The sequence below is a fragment of the Pongo abelii genome, chromosome 13 (genome assembly GCF_028885655.2).
Source record: "Pongo abelii isolate AG06213 chromosome 13, NHGRI_mPonAbe1-v2.0_pri, whole genome shotgun sequence".
Taxonomy (NCBI): Eukaryota; Metazoa; Chordata; class Mammalia; order Primates; family Hominidae; genus Pongo; species Pongo abelii.
Genome location: NC_071998.2, coordinates 128,800,005 through 128,816,124, shown reverse-complemented (window position 1 = coordinate 128,816,124; position 16,120 = coordinate 128,800,005). Strand labels below are relative to the sequence as shown.

The 16,120-nt window shown below is 59.4% G+C and overlaps 1 protein-coding gene across 10 annotated transcripts in view; it reads left to right on the top strand.

The window, feature by feature from the left end:
* Positions 1-16,120, top strand: part of EXD3 (exonuclease 3'-5' domain containing 3) — a 125,115-nt gene that overhangs the window by 10,781 nt on the left and 98,214 nt on the right. For 6 of the 10 annotated variants that reach the window (XM_063714591.1, XM_063714594.1, XM_063714589.1 and 3 more), the window contains exon 1: positions 8,158-8,865. The exons of 2 other annotated variants lie outside the window; for them this stretch is intronic. The gene's annotated coding sequence lies outside the window, so the exon portion shown is untranslated. Of the gene's footprint in view, positions 1-2,733; positions 2,842-7,053; positions 7,453-8,157; positions 8,866-16,120 lie in introns of those variants that run through there. 2 more of the 10 variants (XM_063714586.1, XM_063714588.1) reach the window with 2 other exon arrangements.

The following is a 16,120-nucleotide window of genomic DNA, read 5'->3' as shown; positions in this document are numbered from 1 at the left end:
ATGGTCACTGAGATGGTAAACACATGGAATTCCCTTTGAAGCCGGTGGACACAGTGTGTGAGTCAAGGCTGCTGTTCACTGAGGAGGCCTGAACTCCCGAGGGGCCCCGGCTGTGCGTGGCCATCTTGCCAGCATCAGCTCATCCTGCTGTGCCCTCGTGCCTCTGGGGGCTGCTCCTGGGGGGCTCTGGGGTATCCACCCTGTCCCATGTGGAATGTTTCTGGTTCCCGCTGACACTGTTTGGGGAGTGGTGGCCGCAGGGCTGTTTGCTTCTCCTGGAAGGGCCCCGGTGGGCACCTGGAGCTTTATGATGAGGAGGCTTTTAAGTTTTCTTGTAGACACATTTACAAAATGAGAAACAAGGGAATTTATTTTAATAATATATTTTATTTAACTCCAGTATGCCCAAAATATTGCCATTTCCACAGGCAGTCGATATAAAAAGCTGTCACAGCGATATTGACCCTGTCTCTAATCATGTGTCCTGCGCTTTCAGCAGTGGCTGCTGTGTCAGACAATATGAGGTGGGGAGGGAACAGGCCTTGGAGGCCTCCCGTGGGATCGACAGCTTCTGGGGGCTCTGAAGCCAGTGTTGCCCGCCCACTCGCTCCGGGTCTCAGGCCGGCCTCCAGCCCCCAGTCCTTGCAGCATCCTGGGGGCGGCGGCTGCAGGGCCCTCAAGGTTGGTGCTCTCAGAAGGGGGCAGTAAGGCTGGCTCTGTGGGGGTGGGGGAGCCTGGGAGCCCCCCGTCAGGGTGCCAGGGAGACCTGGGGGGCACACAACCCACTCTCTTGCTGCCTCCCGCCCTCCTGGCCACGCCTGCTGGCGGCACAAAGCCCACCTGGAGGGCCTGCCAGTCCTCAGGGAAACACCACAGAAAAACCGCAGAGGAAGCGTGACCTGGCGTCCAGACAAGAATGCAGGGTGGCCCGGCTTCCAGTCCGTCTTGGGTGACTCACTGCGGTGTGCAGAAAACACCATTGTGTGCCGAGGCGACAGGAAGCCCTCTGCCTCCCCCATCCCCTCCCACTCCCTCCCCTGCCTTCTCCCCTCCCTCCACCCTCTCCCCTCCCTCCGCCCTCCCCCTCCCCCCTCCCCTCCCTCCGCCCTCTCCCCCTCCCTCCGCCCTCTCCCCCTCCCTCCACCCTCCCCCCTCCCCCTCCCCTCCCTCCGCCCCCTCCCCTCCCTCCGCCCCCTCCCCTCCCTCCCCCCTCCCCCCCTCCCCCCTCCCCCCTCCCCTCCCTCCGCCCTCTCCTCTCCCTCCCCCCCTCCCCCCCTCCCCCCCCCTCCCTCCACCCTTTCCCCTCCCTCCACCCTCTCCCCCTCCCTCCACCCTCTCCCCCTCCCTCCACCCCCTCCCCTCCCTCCGCCCTCTCCCCTCCCTCCGCCCTCTCCCCTCCCTCCGCCCTCTCCCCCCCTCCCCTCTCCCCTCCCTCCACCCTCTCCCCTCCCTCCGCCCTCTCCCCTCCCCCCTCCCCCCCTCCGCCCTCTCCCCCTCCCTCCGCCCTCCTCCCCTCCCTCCGCCCTCTCCCCTCCCCCTGCCCTCTCCCCTCCCTCCGCCCTCTCCCCTCCCCCCCTCCCCCCTCCCCTCCCTCCGCCCTCTCCCCTCCCTCCGCCCTCTCCCCCTCCCTCCGCCCTCTCCCCCTCCCTCCGCCCTCTCCCCCCTCCCCCCTCCCCTCCCTCCACCCTCTCCCCCTCCCTCCGCCCTCTCCCCCTCCCTCCGCCCTCTCCCCCTCCCTCCTCCCCTCCCTCCGCCCTCTCCCCCTCCCTCCGCCCTCTCCCCTCCCTCTGCCCTCTCCCCTCCCTCCGCCCTCTCCCCTCCCTCCACCCTCCCCTCCCTCCACCCTCTCCCCCTCCCTCCACCCTCTCCCCCCTCCACCCTCTCCCCTCCCTCCGCCCTCTCCCCCTCCTTCCGCCCTCTCCCCTCCCTCCGCCCTCTCCCCCTCCCTCCTCCCCTCTCTCCGCCTCTCCCCCTCCCTCCGCCCTCTCCCCCTCCCTCCGCCCTCTCCCCCTCCCTCCGCCCTCTCCCCTTCCCTCCGCCCTCTCCCCCTCCCTCCGCCCTCTCCCCCCGCCCTCTCTCCCCCTCCCCTCTCCCCTCCCTCCGCCCTCTCCCCCTCCCTCCTCCCCTCTCTCCGCCTCTCCCCCTCCCTCCGCCCTCTCCCCCTCCCTCCGCCCTCTCCCCCTCCCTCCGCCCTCTCCCCCTCCCTCCGCCCTCTCCCCCTCCCTCCGCCCTCTCCCCCTCCCTCCGCCCTCTCCCCCTCCCTCCGCCCTCTCCCCCTCCCTCCGCCCTCTCCCCCTCCCTCCGCCCTCTCCCCCCCGCCCTCTCTCCCCCTCCCCTCTCCCCTCCCTCTGCCCTCTCCCCCTCCCTCCGCCCTCTCCCCCCCTCCGCCCTCTCCCCTCCCTCCGCCCTCTCCCCCCCTCCACCCTCCCCTCCCTCCACCCTCTCCCCCTCCCTCCGCCCTCTCCCCCCTCCCCCCTCCCCTCCCTCCACCCTCTCCCCCTCCCTCCGCCCTCTCCCCCCTTCCCTCCCTCCACCCTCTCCCCCCCTCCCCCCCTCCGCCCTCTCCCCCTCCCTCCGCCCTCTCCCCCTCCCTCCGCCCTCTCCCCCTCCCTCCGCCCTCTCCCCTCCCTCCACCCTCTCCCCCTCCCCTTCCCCCCCAACCTCTCCCCGTCTTCCCTTCCCCCCACTTCCCCCGCCCCCACCTTCACCTGCCTCTCCTTTTCCAGGTCCCGGGGCGGGTGGTGCTATGGCACCGATGGAGAGACTGACGGCCGCCGCCGGCCTGCCATGGCCACCTCTGAGCCTCCACCAGCAACCTGGCTTCTTGTGGGGTCCTTCAAGGTCGGCCTGTTCCGGGGTCATTTGAGGGAGCTTTGGGTCCTACTTGAGGGCGAAGCTTCGAGGGAGGGGCCCCTGCACGTCCTGTTGGTCCCGCTGGTCCCGCCTTCCTGTGGAGGCTCCCTGGGAGGCCGCCGCATCTGTGCCGGGTCTCCCAGGAAACCAAGGAGCAGGGCTGCCACCCATCCTGCCTCGGAGCCCATCTCCGGAGCAAGCCGCATGCCCAGGGCTCGGGGGCAGCTGTGCCTTCGCTGGTTTCCTTCTCTGGGAAGGGGGCATCCTGGGGTCAGCTGGGTTTGGGGTGAAGATGAGCCTTTCTGAGCGTGCATGCCGCTCCCACGCCTGCGCTGCCTTCAGCATCATCTACTCCATCTCACAACCAGGCCTGGGACCCCCCACCCGGGGGGGCCGGCCTCGGGGCCTCAGCCGGAATCTGCTACAGGTTCTGCAGTGGTCCAGGGGCCCTAGAGGTGCCAGCCTATGCCCACCTGGACACCTGCTCAGCGCACAGGGCAGCCACAGCCATTGACCAAATCTGCACTGAGGCTGGGGGCTGGGGCTCCAGGCACAGTCACCTGCAGTCGCCTGAGACCCCTGGACCTCACTCAGGCCCTGGGGGGGTTCTGCCAGGCTCTGTGGTAAAGCACTGAGGCCGGGAGCTGAGGCTCCAGGCACAGTCACCTGCAGACCCCTGAGACCCCTGGACCTCACTCAGGCCCTGGGGGTCTGCCAGGCTCTGCGGGAAAGGACACAGCCCTCGCCCTGCCCCCTGCCCTCAGCAGTGTGGCCTCCACAGTGAGTCAGGCACGTCCCCCGTGGGTCACCTCCTCCATGCCAGGCCGCCCCCAGGGGGCTCCCTTGTTGTGCAGCTCTGCCCCGTGTGGGTGGGGGCCCAGCTGTGTCGTCTCCCTGGGTGTGGATCATGGGGCCAGGGAACAAGAGCCTCTGGGGTTCTCAGAACCCAACGTTCTGTGGTCACAGGACTCATGGCAACAGTTTGGCTTGAGTTAGCACCTTTCAGAAGAAATGAAGACACTTAAAAGAGTTGGTTGTTAATTTTTTTTTTTTTTTTTTTTGAGACACAGTTTCACTCTGTCGCCCAGGCTGGAATGTGGTGGTGCAATCTCAGCTCACTGCAACCTCTGCCTCCTGGGTTCAAGTGATTCTCCTGCCTCACCCTCCCAGGTAGCTAGGATTACAGGCACCCACCACCACGTCTGGCTAATTTTTGTATTTTTAGTAGAGATGGGGTTTCACCATGTTGGCCAGGCTGGTTTTGAACTCCTGGCCTCAAGTGATCTGCCCTCCTCAGGCTCCCACAGTGCTAGGATTACAGGCATGATCCACCATGCCCAGCTGTTGGTTGTTAATTATTTTTGTTTTTTGAGACGGAGTTTAGCTCCTGTTTCCCAGCTGGAGTGCAGTGGCACGGTCTCGGCTCACTGCAACCTCCACCTCCCAGGTTCATGCCATTCTCCTGCCTCAGCCTCCCGAATAGCTGGGATTACAGGCACCTGCCACCACGCCCAGCTAATTTTTTGTATTTTTAGTAGAGACAGGGTTTCACCATGTTGGCCAGGCTGGTCTCGAACTCCTGACCTTGTGATCTGTCCGCCTCAGCCTCCTAAAGTGCTGGGATTACGGGCGTGAGCCACTGCGCCCAGCCGGCAGTTGTTAATTTTAAGTGGAAGCTGCAAAACTGGTGAGTGGCGTCGCCCCATCAGGGAGCCGGGGAGCCCCGCTTGTCCTGGTGTGGGCTTGGGACCCAGCACCACGTTCCAAGAAAGATACTGAGGGATCCAGACAGGCTTTTTCATCCTAAAATGAGGCCAGTTACAGAAAGTGTGCAGTGAGGGAATGTGAACTGAATCCTTGCCAGCCATTTCCGTTCTCAGTCACATCAGCCCGTGTCTCCAGTTGGCCATTTTTAGGTCCAGGGCTTTGTAGACACAGCTCCCTCCCTACACACTGCAGGCCACCACGCCTGGATAGATAACCTATTTTTTTCATAGAAACAGGGTCTCACTATGTTACCCAGGCTGGTCTCAAACTCCTGGACTCAAGCGATCCGCCTGCTTTGGCCTCCCAAAGTGGTGGGGTCAGAGGTGTGAGCGACCACGCTGGGCCAGTTTTCTGTTACTTAGAATATCTAAAACTGGGTAATTTATAAAGAAAAGAAATTTATTTCTTATAGCTCTGGAGGCTAAGTCTAAGGGTGAGGGGAGCATCCGAGGAGGTGTTCATGCTGGCGGGACTCTGAATGACAAGGTATTCATGCTGGTGGGACTCCGAAGGGTCCTGAGGCGGCTCGGGGCAGCCTTGGTGAGGGCCCAGCATGCGGGCTCAGGCCTCAGTCCTCAGGCCTCTCTTACTCTTCTTACAAAGCCACCGGTTCCACTCCCGTGATAACCCAGGAATCCATGAATGGATTAATCCCTCCAGTGGGGCAGGATCCTCACCCCCAGGCACGTCCCAAGGCCCCACCTTGAAACGCCGCAGCATGGTGATGGAGTTCCAGCATGTTTCAGAGGGACAGACTTTAAATTATAGCAGCCGCCCTCCCACAGAAGGGACAGGCTGACTGCCCCCTTCCCGGGCTGATGAGCAAAGTGAGTGCTGTCGGGGCCTTGTACAAGTTCATCCTGAGCTCAGGGACAAAAACAGCCCTGCGGACTCTTGTGGAGAGGGGCTGACCCAGCCTGATGGTGAGAGACAAGCTGCGCTCGGGTGCTATGCCTGTGCCCCCACTGGCCTGGCTTCCCTGTACACGGTGGGTCTGTCCATTCCGACTGGCTCGAGGCTCTGACTTTTTAAAGAGGACCTTGGAACTCACAGGCCACTCAAGGGACTGCAGATAAAAGGCCCCCAGTCTCAGATTTGGGGTTACCATTGGTCTGAGGGGCTGGTTCAGCTGTGCTGGACGTCCCTGGAGGGCCTTGCTGAGCAGCTCGGGGGAGGTGTGGGGGCAGCAGGGGCTGCTGTCTCCCCCAAAGCCCTCTTTTTTTTTTTTTTTTTTTTTGAGACGGAGTCTCACGCTATCGCCCAGGCTGGAGGCTGGAGTGCAGTGGTGCGATCTCGGCTCACTGCAAGCTCCACCTCCCGGGTTCACACCATTCACCTGCCTCAGCCTCCCTAGTAGCTGGGACTACAGGTGCCCGCCACCACACCCGGCTAATTTTTTATATTTTTAGTAGAGACGGGGTTTCACCGTGTTAGCCAGGATGGTCTCGATCTCCTGACCTCGTGATCCTCCCACATCGGCCTCCCAAAGTGCTGGGATTACAGGCGTGAGCCACCGCACCCGGCCGGCCCCACTGCAAAGCCCTCTTAAAAGCCCCTTGGGAGCTTTGGGGCACGTGCAGGGCCGGCCGAATGTTGGAGGAGACACATCCAGGCACCCAGAGGAAGAGTCACTGTTAGGTTTTAGTAAACACCCACGCCGCTCAGTCGAACGTGAGGAGGAGGGGCTGGGCTTCAGAGCTTTCTGGAGACACAGCAAGGAGATTGGGCCAGGGAGACCCTTGGAGGCGTGAGGCTGGAAGACCGCAGGAGGTGTGAGGGTGGGAGATCCCCAGAGGCGTGAGGCTGGGGAGACCCCCGGAGGCGTGAGGCTGGAAAACCTCTGGAGGCTTAAGGCTCCGCACTTGTGTGCTGCCGGGCCTGGGGTGTCCATGCTGCCCAAGGGGAAAGCCCCCTCCGGCCTCCCCCCAGACCCTTTGCTGTGCTCCTCCTGCCTCCTGCCTCCTGCGTGTGTCCTTGCGTCCAGCTAGCGCATCCAGGACCTTGAATGCTTGTGCACCCATGGGCTCCAGTGACGCCGGCTTCAGAACCAGGCCAGGAGCCGCTGCGTTGGGGTTTATGCTTGGATGGTGGACGGCCGTGGGTGTGTCTGGGGGCCGCACTCCGGGGTCTGGAGCTGCGTCTCCATCCTTCCCTGTCAGGGACCCTCTGAAGGGCCTGCGGGCCGCCAGTCACCCTCCCTTAGCCAAGGGATCCCGGGAGATGGGGCGGGGACGCTGGGTTCTGGGTTGTGGGGCTGGCAGGACAGAGCCCGAGAGCGGCCAGACCTGCCCTTTGCACGGCACAGAGGCCCCCAGGAAAGGACCTGCGGTGAGCTGGGGGCAGACGGCCCCTTGGGGGTCGGGACCTCAGGTGGGTGGGCTTCGCGGGGGAGCAGTCACCTCTGCGGTGTTTAGGGCAGGCGGTCAGAGGTGGAGGGGCCTCCCCATGTTCGCCGCGGCCGCCGGGCTGGGCTCAGCCTGCGGCGCTGGCCTGGTGGGAAACGGAGACCCAGCCTGGGCGCGCGGGTAGGGGAGGCGCTTGGACTTCAGGCGCCTGGGACCGACGCGGCTGAGACGGAGGAGGCGCTGCCGGGTTCCACCAGCAGAGGGGCCCAGAGACCGGCCCGGACACGCGGCGGCGGCGTGGGGTGCCCGGGACTGGCTCGCTCCGGTGCGTCTGTGAACCGGCGGGTTTGCTGGCGAGCGCTCTGGCCTCCACGACTCCGGGTGCAGCCGATGCGGGGCCTTCCCGGTCACAGGACCCTGGGACGCTGGGAGGCAGTGATGGCTCCGCACTTCTCTCGGAGGCTGACAGCCTGGCTGGGGCTGCCCGGTCGGGTCCCGCAGCCTGCAAGGCCGTCCCCAGCCCGCTGAGGGGGGCCGGGCTGCGCTCCTGGAAGGGAGGGGTGGGGGCTGAGGAGCGGCCTGGGGTGGGGGTCGGGGCACAGACACCCCAGAGGAGGGCTGGGGAGAGGGTCTACCGCCCACTGAGGCTGTGGCCGGGGGAGTACTGAGAGCCCAGGGAAATTTCTAGAAGCCGCTGGGAGTGCCCGTGGGAGTGGAGGTGGTAGTGGGGGACCTACCTGCTGCCTTTATTCATTTGCTGATCAAACACCATCAGCGCCACTGATGCCGCTGCTCTCTGAGGGTCGAGGGGTGCGTGGGTGCAGGAAGCCAAGTCCACCCTCCAGACGGCCATGGGGCACGCCAGGGGCAGAAGTGTTGGCCAAGAGCAGCCGTCGCCTCTGCCGTTTGGGACAAGGCAAACAGAGGTGGAGCGGCCTCCTGTCAGGGCCTCCCTGTGCGGTGGGGGTGTCACGAGGCTCACCCCGCCCTGGCTGCACTCGGCCCCCGGCTCTCATCTCCGGATAACTTGCTGCCGGCCACCCTGGTTCTGTGCAGGGGCCTCACTTTTCTTTTTCTGTTTTCTTTTTTTTTTCCTTTTTCCTTGCGTTTTCTTTCTTTCCTTTTGTTTTCTTTCTTCTTTCTTTTCTTCTTTTCTTTTTTTTTTTTTTTTTTTTTTTTTTGGAAACAGGGTCTTGCTCTGTCACCCAGGCTAGAATGCAGTGGCCCAATCTTGGGTCACTGCAGCCTTGACCTCCTGGGCTCAAGCGATCCTCCCACCTTAGCCTCCTGAGTAGCTGGGACTACAGGTGCATGTTACAACGCCCAGCCGATTTTTTTTTCATAGGATGGGGTCTCAGTATGTTGCCCAGGCTGGTCTCAAACTCGTGAGCTCAAGTGATCCTCCCACCTCCGCCTCCCACAAGGCTGGGATTACAGGCGTGAGCCAGTAAACGTGCCCTGCCAGTTTCACGTTTTATTCACTCTTCAGAGCACAGAGGCCTCTGCCTGGCATTGGGGCACGGGCAAGGTGTCTGTGGGCAGCGGGTCCCACCAAGGGTTCCAGGGCAGCAGATGGTAGGCAGGGCAGGGAGACCATGTGCATGGTACCCACCCCTGTGCCGACCGGCGGGAGAAGCCAGGCTCATGCTGAGTCAGGCTAACTCTAACATTTATCAGGAACTTGATCTACTTCAATGTGATGTAAGAAAAACAAATGTGCTTTCAGCAGAAGATCCAGGGAGGAAACCAACAATAGAGAGAAATGGTGGCTTTTGCTGCCTTACAGAGTGGGAGCTGTGCCTGAACCTTCTGCCTCTCGGCCCAGAGCCTGGCATTTCTTGAACCATGAGATTAAAAGTTTATTGTTGAGAGCCTGAGAAACTGTGGATGCTGGGGACGGGTGAGTGGCTGGGGACGGGTGAGTGGCCTGCGACGGCCGCCCTGGGCTCCGTCCACGGCTCTGAAAATCCTTGGGCCACGGACACCAGCACGAAGGAGTCCAGGACCTGTGTGGGGGGCCCACCCTGCCCCCGTTGGTCCTGTGGTCCAGGGGTCCCCAGGGAGCAGTTGGGGAAGCAGCGGGGGTTGGGGCTGTGGCCCCTGCTCCGGCCCCGGGTGCCCACCGCCTTCCCCCAGGGGTGCTGGCCCAGCCGTCTGTGGGTCAGAGCCCACTGTGCCGGACCCCAGCGCAGTTAGGAGGTCCAAGCGTGGGATGTGCGGATGTGCGGGGCTCCCAAGCAGGCTCTTTGGACACCCGCTGGCAGAGGCCCTGGGAATTTGGGAATGGCCACTGGCTCACCTGTGGGACAGCACTGTGTCCCCTCCCAGCACCTGGCTCACCTGTGAGACAGCACGTGTCCCCTCCCAGCACCCAGCTCGCCTGGGGGACAGCACTGTGTCCCCTCCCCAGCACCTGGGAGGGCTGGGGCAACAGCTCTGAGGGGATAGGCAGGGGCTGAGACAGATGAGGTGGCACTGGGAGCAAGGAGGAGACAGGCCTGGCCAGGAGGGGACTGTGGCTTTTAGTGATTTTTTTTTTTTTTTTTTTTGAGACAGAGTTTCACTCTTGTTTTTCTTTTTTTCTTTTTGAGATGGATTCTCGTTCTGTTGCCCAGGCTGGAGTGCAATGGTGCGACCTTGGCTCACTGCAACCTCCGCCTCCCGGGTTCAAGCATTTCTCCTGCCTCAGCCTCCCAAGTAGCTGGGATTACAGGCATGTGCCACCACGCACAGCTAATTTTATATTTTTAGTAGAAATGGGGTTTCTCCATGTTGGTCAGGCTGGTCTCGAACTCCCGACTTCAGGTGATCCTCCGGCCTCGGCCTCCCAAAGTGCTGGGATTATAGGCGTGAGCCACCACACCTGGCCGGCTTTTAGTGATTTTTTTTGCATGATTTTTCAGAATTTGCAAATGTAGTTTTCCAAATATTGTATTACATGCATAATTGCCTTTATAGGTAGCCAAGGCAATAAAAAGCAAATAAAAATGGAGAGTGGTAGAGTGAGGAGACTGGGACAAGACCTGCTTTGATCCTGGCTGAGCTCAGTTTTCTCATCTGGGAGATGGGCACGCCTCTTTCATGGAGGCGGAGAGAATAGTGTGCAGAGGCCTCGTGGGCACCCTGACCCTTCCCCGAGAGCTGGCGTGGGGAGCCTCTGCCTCTGTTGGGGAAGGACCCGCAATCTGCTGTGGGCTGAGTTGTTTCCCCCCAAATTTCCATGTTGAAGCCCTAGGCCCCACGTCACTGTATTTGGAGATGGGGTCTTTGCAGAGGTAAAATGAGGTCGTTGGGTTGGGCCCTAATCCAGTAGGACTGGTGTCGCCACAAGAAGGGGAGATCAGGACACAGACACGCATGGGGGGACCCGTGAGGACCCAGGGAGGAGATCCAGGGAGTGGGTCCCACCCTCCCCACCCAGTCTCAGAGCTGCAGCCTTGGGACAGTGAGGACACACGTCCCTGTCGCTCACGCCCTGTGTGTGGTGCTTTGTACGGCCCTGGAGGACACTCCACATCCTTCGGGGTCTATGCAGAGATGGTGTGGGGGTGTGACTGCCCCGCCCCAGGACCCACCCCTATCCCACAGGTCTGTCTTCCCCTTCATTTCCTGATGAAGAGCCCAGGCTGGGGCATCCACGGTTCTGGGCATGGTGGAGAGGGCCTTCTGAGAAGGGCAGCGACCACTTTCTGGAGCCCTTGGAAGCTGGCGGTGGGCTCTGCGTGGCTGGGTCTGCCCTGCTGGGAGGAGCCCTAAGACCCTGGATCTCGGTCCTGCTGGTCCATCTCCCCCGAGGCCAATTAAGGTGACAGTAAAAGAATTAAAAAGGCAAAACCCCTTAGGGGCAAAGAGAAAGGGAGAGGCAAAAACTTAGGGGCTCAGGAACAGAGGCCCAGGTTCCCTGGGTACGGGCATCTGGAGGGCTGAAACAGGGACCTGGGGCAGCCTTCATGGGGTGCTGCCAGACCCTGCGGCCCCCGACCCTCGGAGACCCTGGGCCAGGGTGTTCTGGCTGCTGGTGCAGCTGGGCTGAGGGTGGGGAGGGCTGCAGAGGAATGGGGTCTGCAGCTCCCTGCTTGTGTCCCCAAACTCAGTGGCTGGCAGGTGCGGCTGGGAGGGCTTTTTCCTGGACAGACCAGCCAGGAGGAGACGCGGTCGGGTCTGCATCTTCCAGGGCCCCTCAGGTCACTCACAGTGGGGACCCACTCCTGGGGTGCCCCCAACCCATTTCCAAGCAGATTACTAGTGCCTCACTCTCAGATACGCATAGCAGTCCCCACACTGCCATGGAGAGGAGAGGGGTCAGCGCCAGGGATCCTGCAGGAAATGAGCCAAGCCGAGCCACAGGGTCTCCCGAGGCGGGTGATGTGCTTTGGCTGTGTCCTCACCCACATCTCAAGTTGAACCGTATCTCCCAGAATTCCCACCTGTTGTGGGAGAGACCCAGGGGGCAGTAATGGAATCCTGGGGGCCGGTCTTTCCCGTGCTGTTCTCATGGTAGTGAATACGACTCACGAGATCTGATGGCTTTATCGGGGTTTCCACTTTTGGTTCCTCCTCATTTTCTCCTGCCGCCGCTATGTAAGAAGTGCCTTTCACTTTCCACCGTGATTCTGAGGCCTCCCCAGCCATGTGGAAATGTGAGTCCAGTTAAACTTGTTTTTGTTCCCAGTCTCAGGTATGTGTTTATCAGCAGTGTGAAAACGGGCTAATACAGTAAATTGGTACCAGTAGAGTGGGGTATTGCTGAAAAGTTACCCAAAAATGTGGAAGCGACTTGGAACTGGGTAACAGGCAGAGGTTGGAACAGTTTGGAGGGCTCAGAAGACAAGAAGATGTGGGAAAGTTTGGAACCTCCTAGAGACTTGTTGAATAGCTTTGACAAGAATGCTGATAGTGATATGAACAATAAGGTCCAGGCTGAGATGGTCTCAGATGGAGATGGGGAACTTGTTGAGAACTGGAGCAGAGGTGACTCTTGTTATCTTTTAGCAAAGAGACTGTTGGCATTTTGCACCTGTCCTAGAGATTTATGGAACTTTGACCTTGAGAGAGGTATGATTTAGGGTATCTGGTGGAAGAAATTTCTAGGCAGCAAAGCATTCAAAAGGCGACTTGGATGCCGTTAAAAGCATTCTGGGACCAGGCGCAATGGCTCGCGCCTGTAATCCCCACACTTTGGGAGGCTGAGATGGGCGGATCACGAGGTCAGGAGTTCAAGACCAGCCTGACTAATATGGTGAAACCACATCTCTACTAAAAATACAAAAATTAGCTGGGCGTGGTGGCATGCACCTGTAATCCCAGCTACTCGGGAGGCTGAGGCAAGAGAATCACTTGAACCAGGAAGGCAGAGGTTGCAGTGAGCCGAGATCACGCCACTGCACTCCAGCCTGGTGACAGAGCAAGACTCTGTCTCAAAAACAAAACAAAAAAAGAATTATGTTTAAAAAGGGAAACAGCATAAAAATTCAGAAAATGTGCAACCTGACACAGTAGAAAAGAAAAACCAATTTTTTGGGGAGAAATTCAAGCCAGCTGCAGAAATTTGCATAAGTAGCAAGGAAGCTATCGTTCATCCCCAAGACTATGGGAACATGTCTCCAGGTCATGTCAGAGACCTTCATGGCAGCCCCTCCCATCACAGGCCTGGAGGCTCAGGAGGAAAAAGTGGTTTTGTGGGCTGGGCCCATGGTCCCTGTGCTGTGTGCAGTCTAGGGACTTGGTGCCCCGTGTTCCAGACAATCCAGCTGTGGCTGAAAGGGGCCAACATAGAGCTCGGGCTGTGGCTTCAGAGGGTGGAAGTCCCAAGCCTTGGCAGCTTCCACGTGGTGTTGAGCCTGTGGGTCCACAGAAGTCAGGAATTGAGGTTTGGGAACCTCTGCCTAGATTTCAGAAGATGTTTGGAAATGCCTAAATGTCCAGGCAAAAGTTTGCTGCAGGGTGGGGCCCTCATGGAGCACCTCTGCTAGGGGAGTGCAGAAGGGAAATGGGTGGGGGCCGGGCACGGTGGCTCACACCTGTAATCCCAGCACTTTGGGAGGCTGAGGCAGGCAGATCACAAGGTCAGGAGATCAAGACCGTCCTGGCTAACACGGTGAAACCCCGTCTCTACTAAAAATACAAAAAAATTTAGTCAGGTGTGGTGGCAGGCGCCTGTTGTCCCAGCTACTCGGGACGCTGAGGCAGGAGAATGGTGTGAACCCGGGAGGCGGAGCTTGCAGTGGGCTGAGATCGCGCCACTGCACTCCAGCCTGGACAACAGAGTAAGACACTGTCTCAAAAAAAAAAAAGAAAAAAAAAAAAGGAAATGGGTGGGAGCCCCCACACACAAGAGTCCCTACTGGGGCACTGCCTAGTGGAACTGTGAGAAGCAGGCCACTGTCATCCAGATGCCAGAATGGTAGATCCACCGACAGCCAGCACCATGTGCCTGGAAAAGCAGCAGACACTCAACACCACCCGTGAAGCAGCTGGGAGGGAGGCTGTACCCTGCAGAGCCACAGGGGCAGAGCTGGCCAAGACCATGGGAACCCACCTCTTGCATCAGCATGCCCTGGATGTGAGACCTGGAGTCAAAGGAGATCATTTTGGAGCTTTAAAATTTGACTGCCCTTCTGGATTTCAGACTTGCATGGGCCCTGTAATCCCTTTGTTTTGTCTAATTTCTCCCATTTGGAACTTTTTTTTTTTTTTTTGAGATGGAGTCTCGCTCTGTTGCCCAGGCTGGAGTGCAATGGTGCAATCTCGGCTCACTGCAACCTCTGCCTCCCAGGTTCGAGTGATTCTCCTGCCTCAGCCTCCTGAGTAGCTGGGATTATAGACGCGTGCAACCATGCCCAGCTAGTTTTTGTATTTTTAGTAGAGATGGGATTTCACCATGTTGGCCAGGCTGATATTGAACTCCCGACCTCAGGTGATCCGCCTGCCTCGGCCTCCCAAAGTGCTGGGATTACAGGAATGAGCCACCACGCCCGGCCCAGAACGGCTGTATGTTCTGAATACCTGTACCCCCATTGTATCTAGGAAGTAACTAACTTGCTTTTGATTTTACGGGCTCATAGGCGGAAGGGACTTGCCTTGTCTCAGATCAGACTTTGGACTGTGGACTTTTGGGTTAATGCGGAAATCAGTTGAGACTTTGAGGGACTGTTGGGAAGGCATGATTGGTTTTGAAATGTGAGGACGTGAGATTTGGAGGGGCCGGGGTGGAATGATACGGTTTGGCTGTGTCCCCACCCAAATCTCAACTCGAATTGTATCTCCCAGAATTCCTACATGTTATGGGAGGGACCCAGGGGAAGTAATTACATCATGGGGGCCAGTTTTTCCCATGCTATTCTTGTGATAGTGAGTAAGTCTCATGAGATCTGATGGGTTTATCAGAGGTTTCCTCTTTTGCTTCTTCCTCATTTTCTCTCTCTCTTTTTTTTTTTATTTTTGAGATGGAGTTCTGCTCTGTCACCCAGGCTGGAGTACAATGGCGCAATCTCAGCTCACTGCAACCCCTGTTCCCAGGTTCAAGTAATTCTCCTGCCTCCGCCTCCTGAGTAGCTGGGAGGCACCGCCACCACACCTGGCTACTTTTTGTGTTTTTAGTAGAGACAGGGTTTTGCCATGTTGGCCAGGCTGGTCATGAACTCCTGACCTCAGGTGATCCACCTGCCTCAGCCTCCCAAAGTGCTGACGTTATAGGAGTGAGCCACTGTACCCGGCTCTCGTTTTCTCTTGCCGCTACCATGTAAGAAGTGCCTTTTGCCTCCCACCGTGATTCTGAAGCCTCTCCAGCCATGTGGAACCATAAGTCCAATTAAACCTCTTTTTGTTCCCAGTTTCAGGTATGTCTTTATCAGCAGCGTGAAAATGAACTAATACAGGGGGTAGGAAGAGAAGCCAGTAATAAGAGAGGAGACCCTCGAAAACAGCTGCAGAAAACCAGGACTCGTGGATAGCATTAAATTTGTGATAGCAGAAATGAACCATTCAATGAGAGGATTGCAAAATAAAGTTCAGGAAATCTCCCAAAAAGGCAGAGGAGGAAAGATGAGAAGACAAAGTTATTCCCAGGAAGTGTAAGGTCTTAACAGCAGGAGTTCCCGAGGACAGAACTGAGGGCGTGGAGGGCAGGGCACCATCAGGAAACCACATGCAGAAGGGTGACCATGGAGCCCCCAGGGGACCACACCACGTCCATCCTGCTGGGATCCGGCCACGGCCCCGGGGTCTCCCTAGAAGATGCTGGCACTCGAGTCAGGGGACATCAGATTTCTCAGCAACGCCTGAGGCTAGAAGACAGTAGAGGGGCGTTACCAAGACCGTCAGGAGAATGACCCCTGCCCCACAGCCACGCACAGCCAGGCTTCCAGTGGAGGTGCAGTGTGCATGTGTCACGGGACATGGATGTGCCTGTGTCATGGGGACGTGGGTGCGCCTGTGCCACAGGGACAGTCTGTGTATGTCACGGGGACATCGGTGCGCACATGTTATGAGGATGTTGCACGCGTGTCACGGGGACGTGGGTGCATGTGTCACAGGAACATGGTTGCCTGTGTGTCTTGGGGACGTGTCTTGGGGACGTGGGTGCACGTGTGTCACGGGGACGCGGGTGCACGTGTGTCACGGGGACACGGGTGCACGTGTGTCACGGGGACGCGGGTGCACGTGTGTCACGGGGACGCGGGTGCACGTGTGTCACGGGGACGCGGGTGCCCGTGTGTCACGGGGACGCGGGTGCACGTGTGTCACGGGGACGCGGGTGCCTGTGTGTCACGGGGACGCGGGTGCCTGTGTGTCATGGGGACGCGGGTGCCTGTGTGTCTTGGGGATGAGGTTGCCTGTGTGTCTTGGGGATGTGGGTGCACATGTGTCATGGGGATGTTCTTAGACAAGCAAAGGGCTACTCAGTGCTCCTCCCTTGTGGTTCTGCCTGAGGTGCTCCTGGAAAAGGTGCTCCCTTAGAACTAGGAGGTGAACTTTGGGGAGTGCAGGGGACAAGAGGGAGGGGGGTCCAGGACGAGCAGGGCTGCAGTGCAGCCATCCAGATGGAGGCAGGCAGAGGCTGGGGAACGGGCGTTTCCACGAAGCGTGTGAACCCCAGAGCCAGGTGTGCAGTGCTGCAGACGGGGCCGTTCACCAGGGGAACAGAGGGTGCCCGG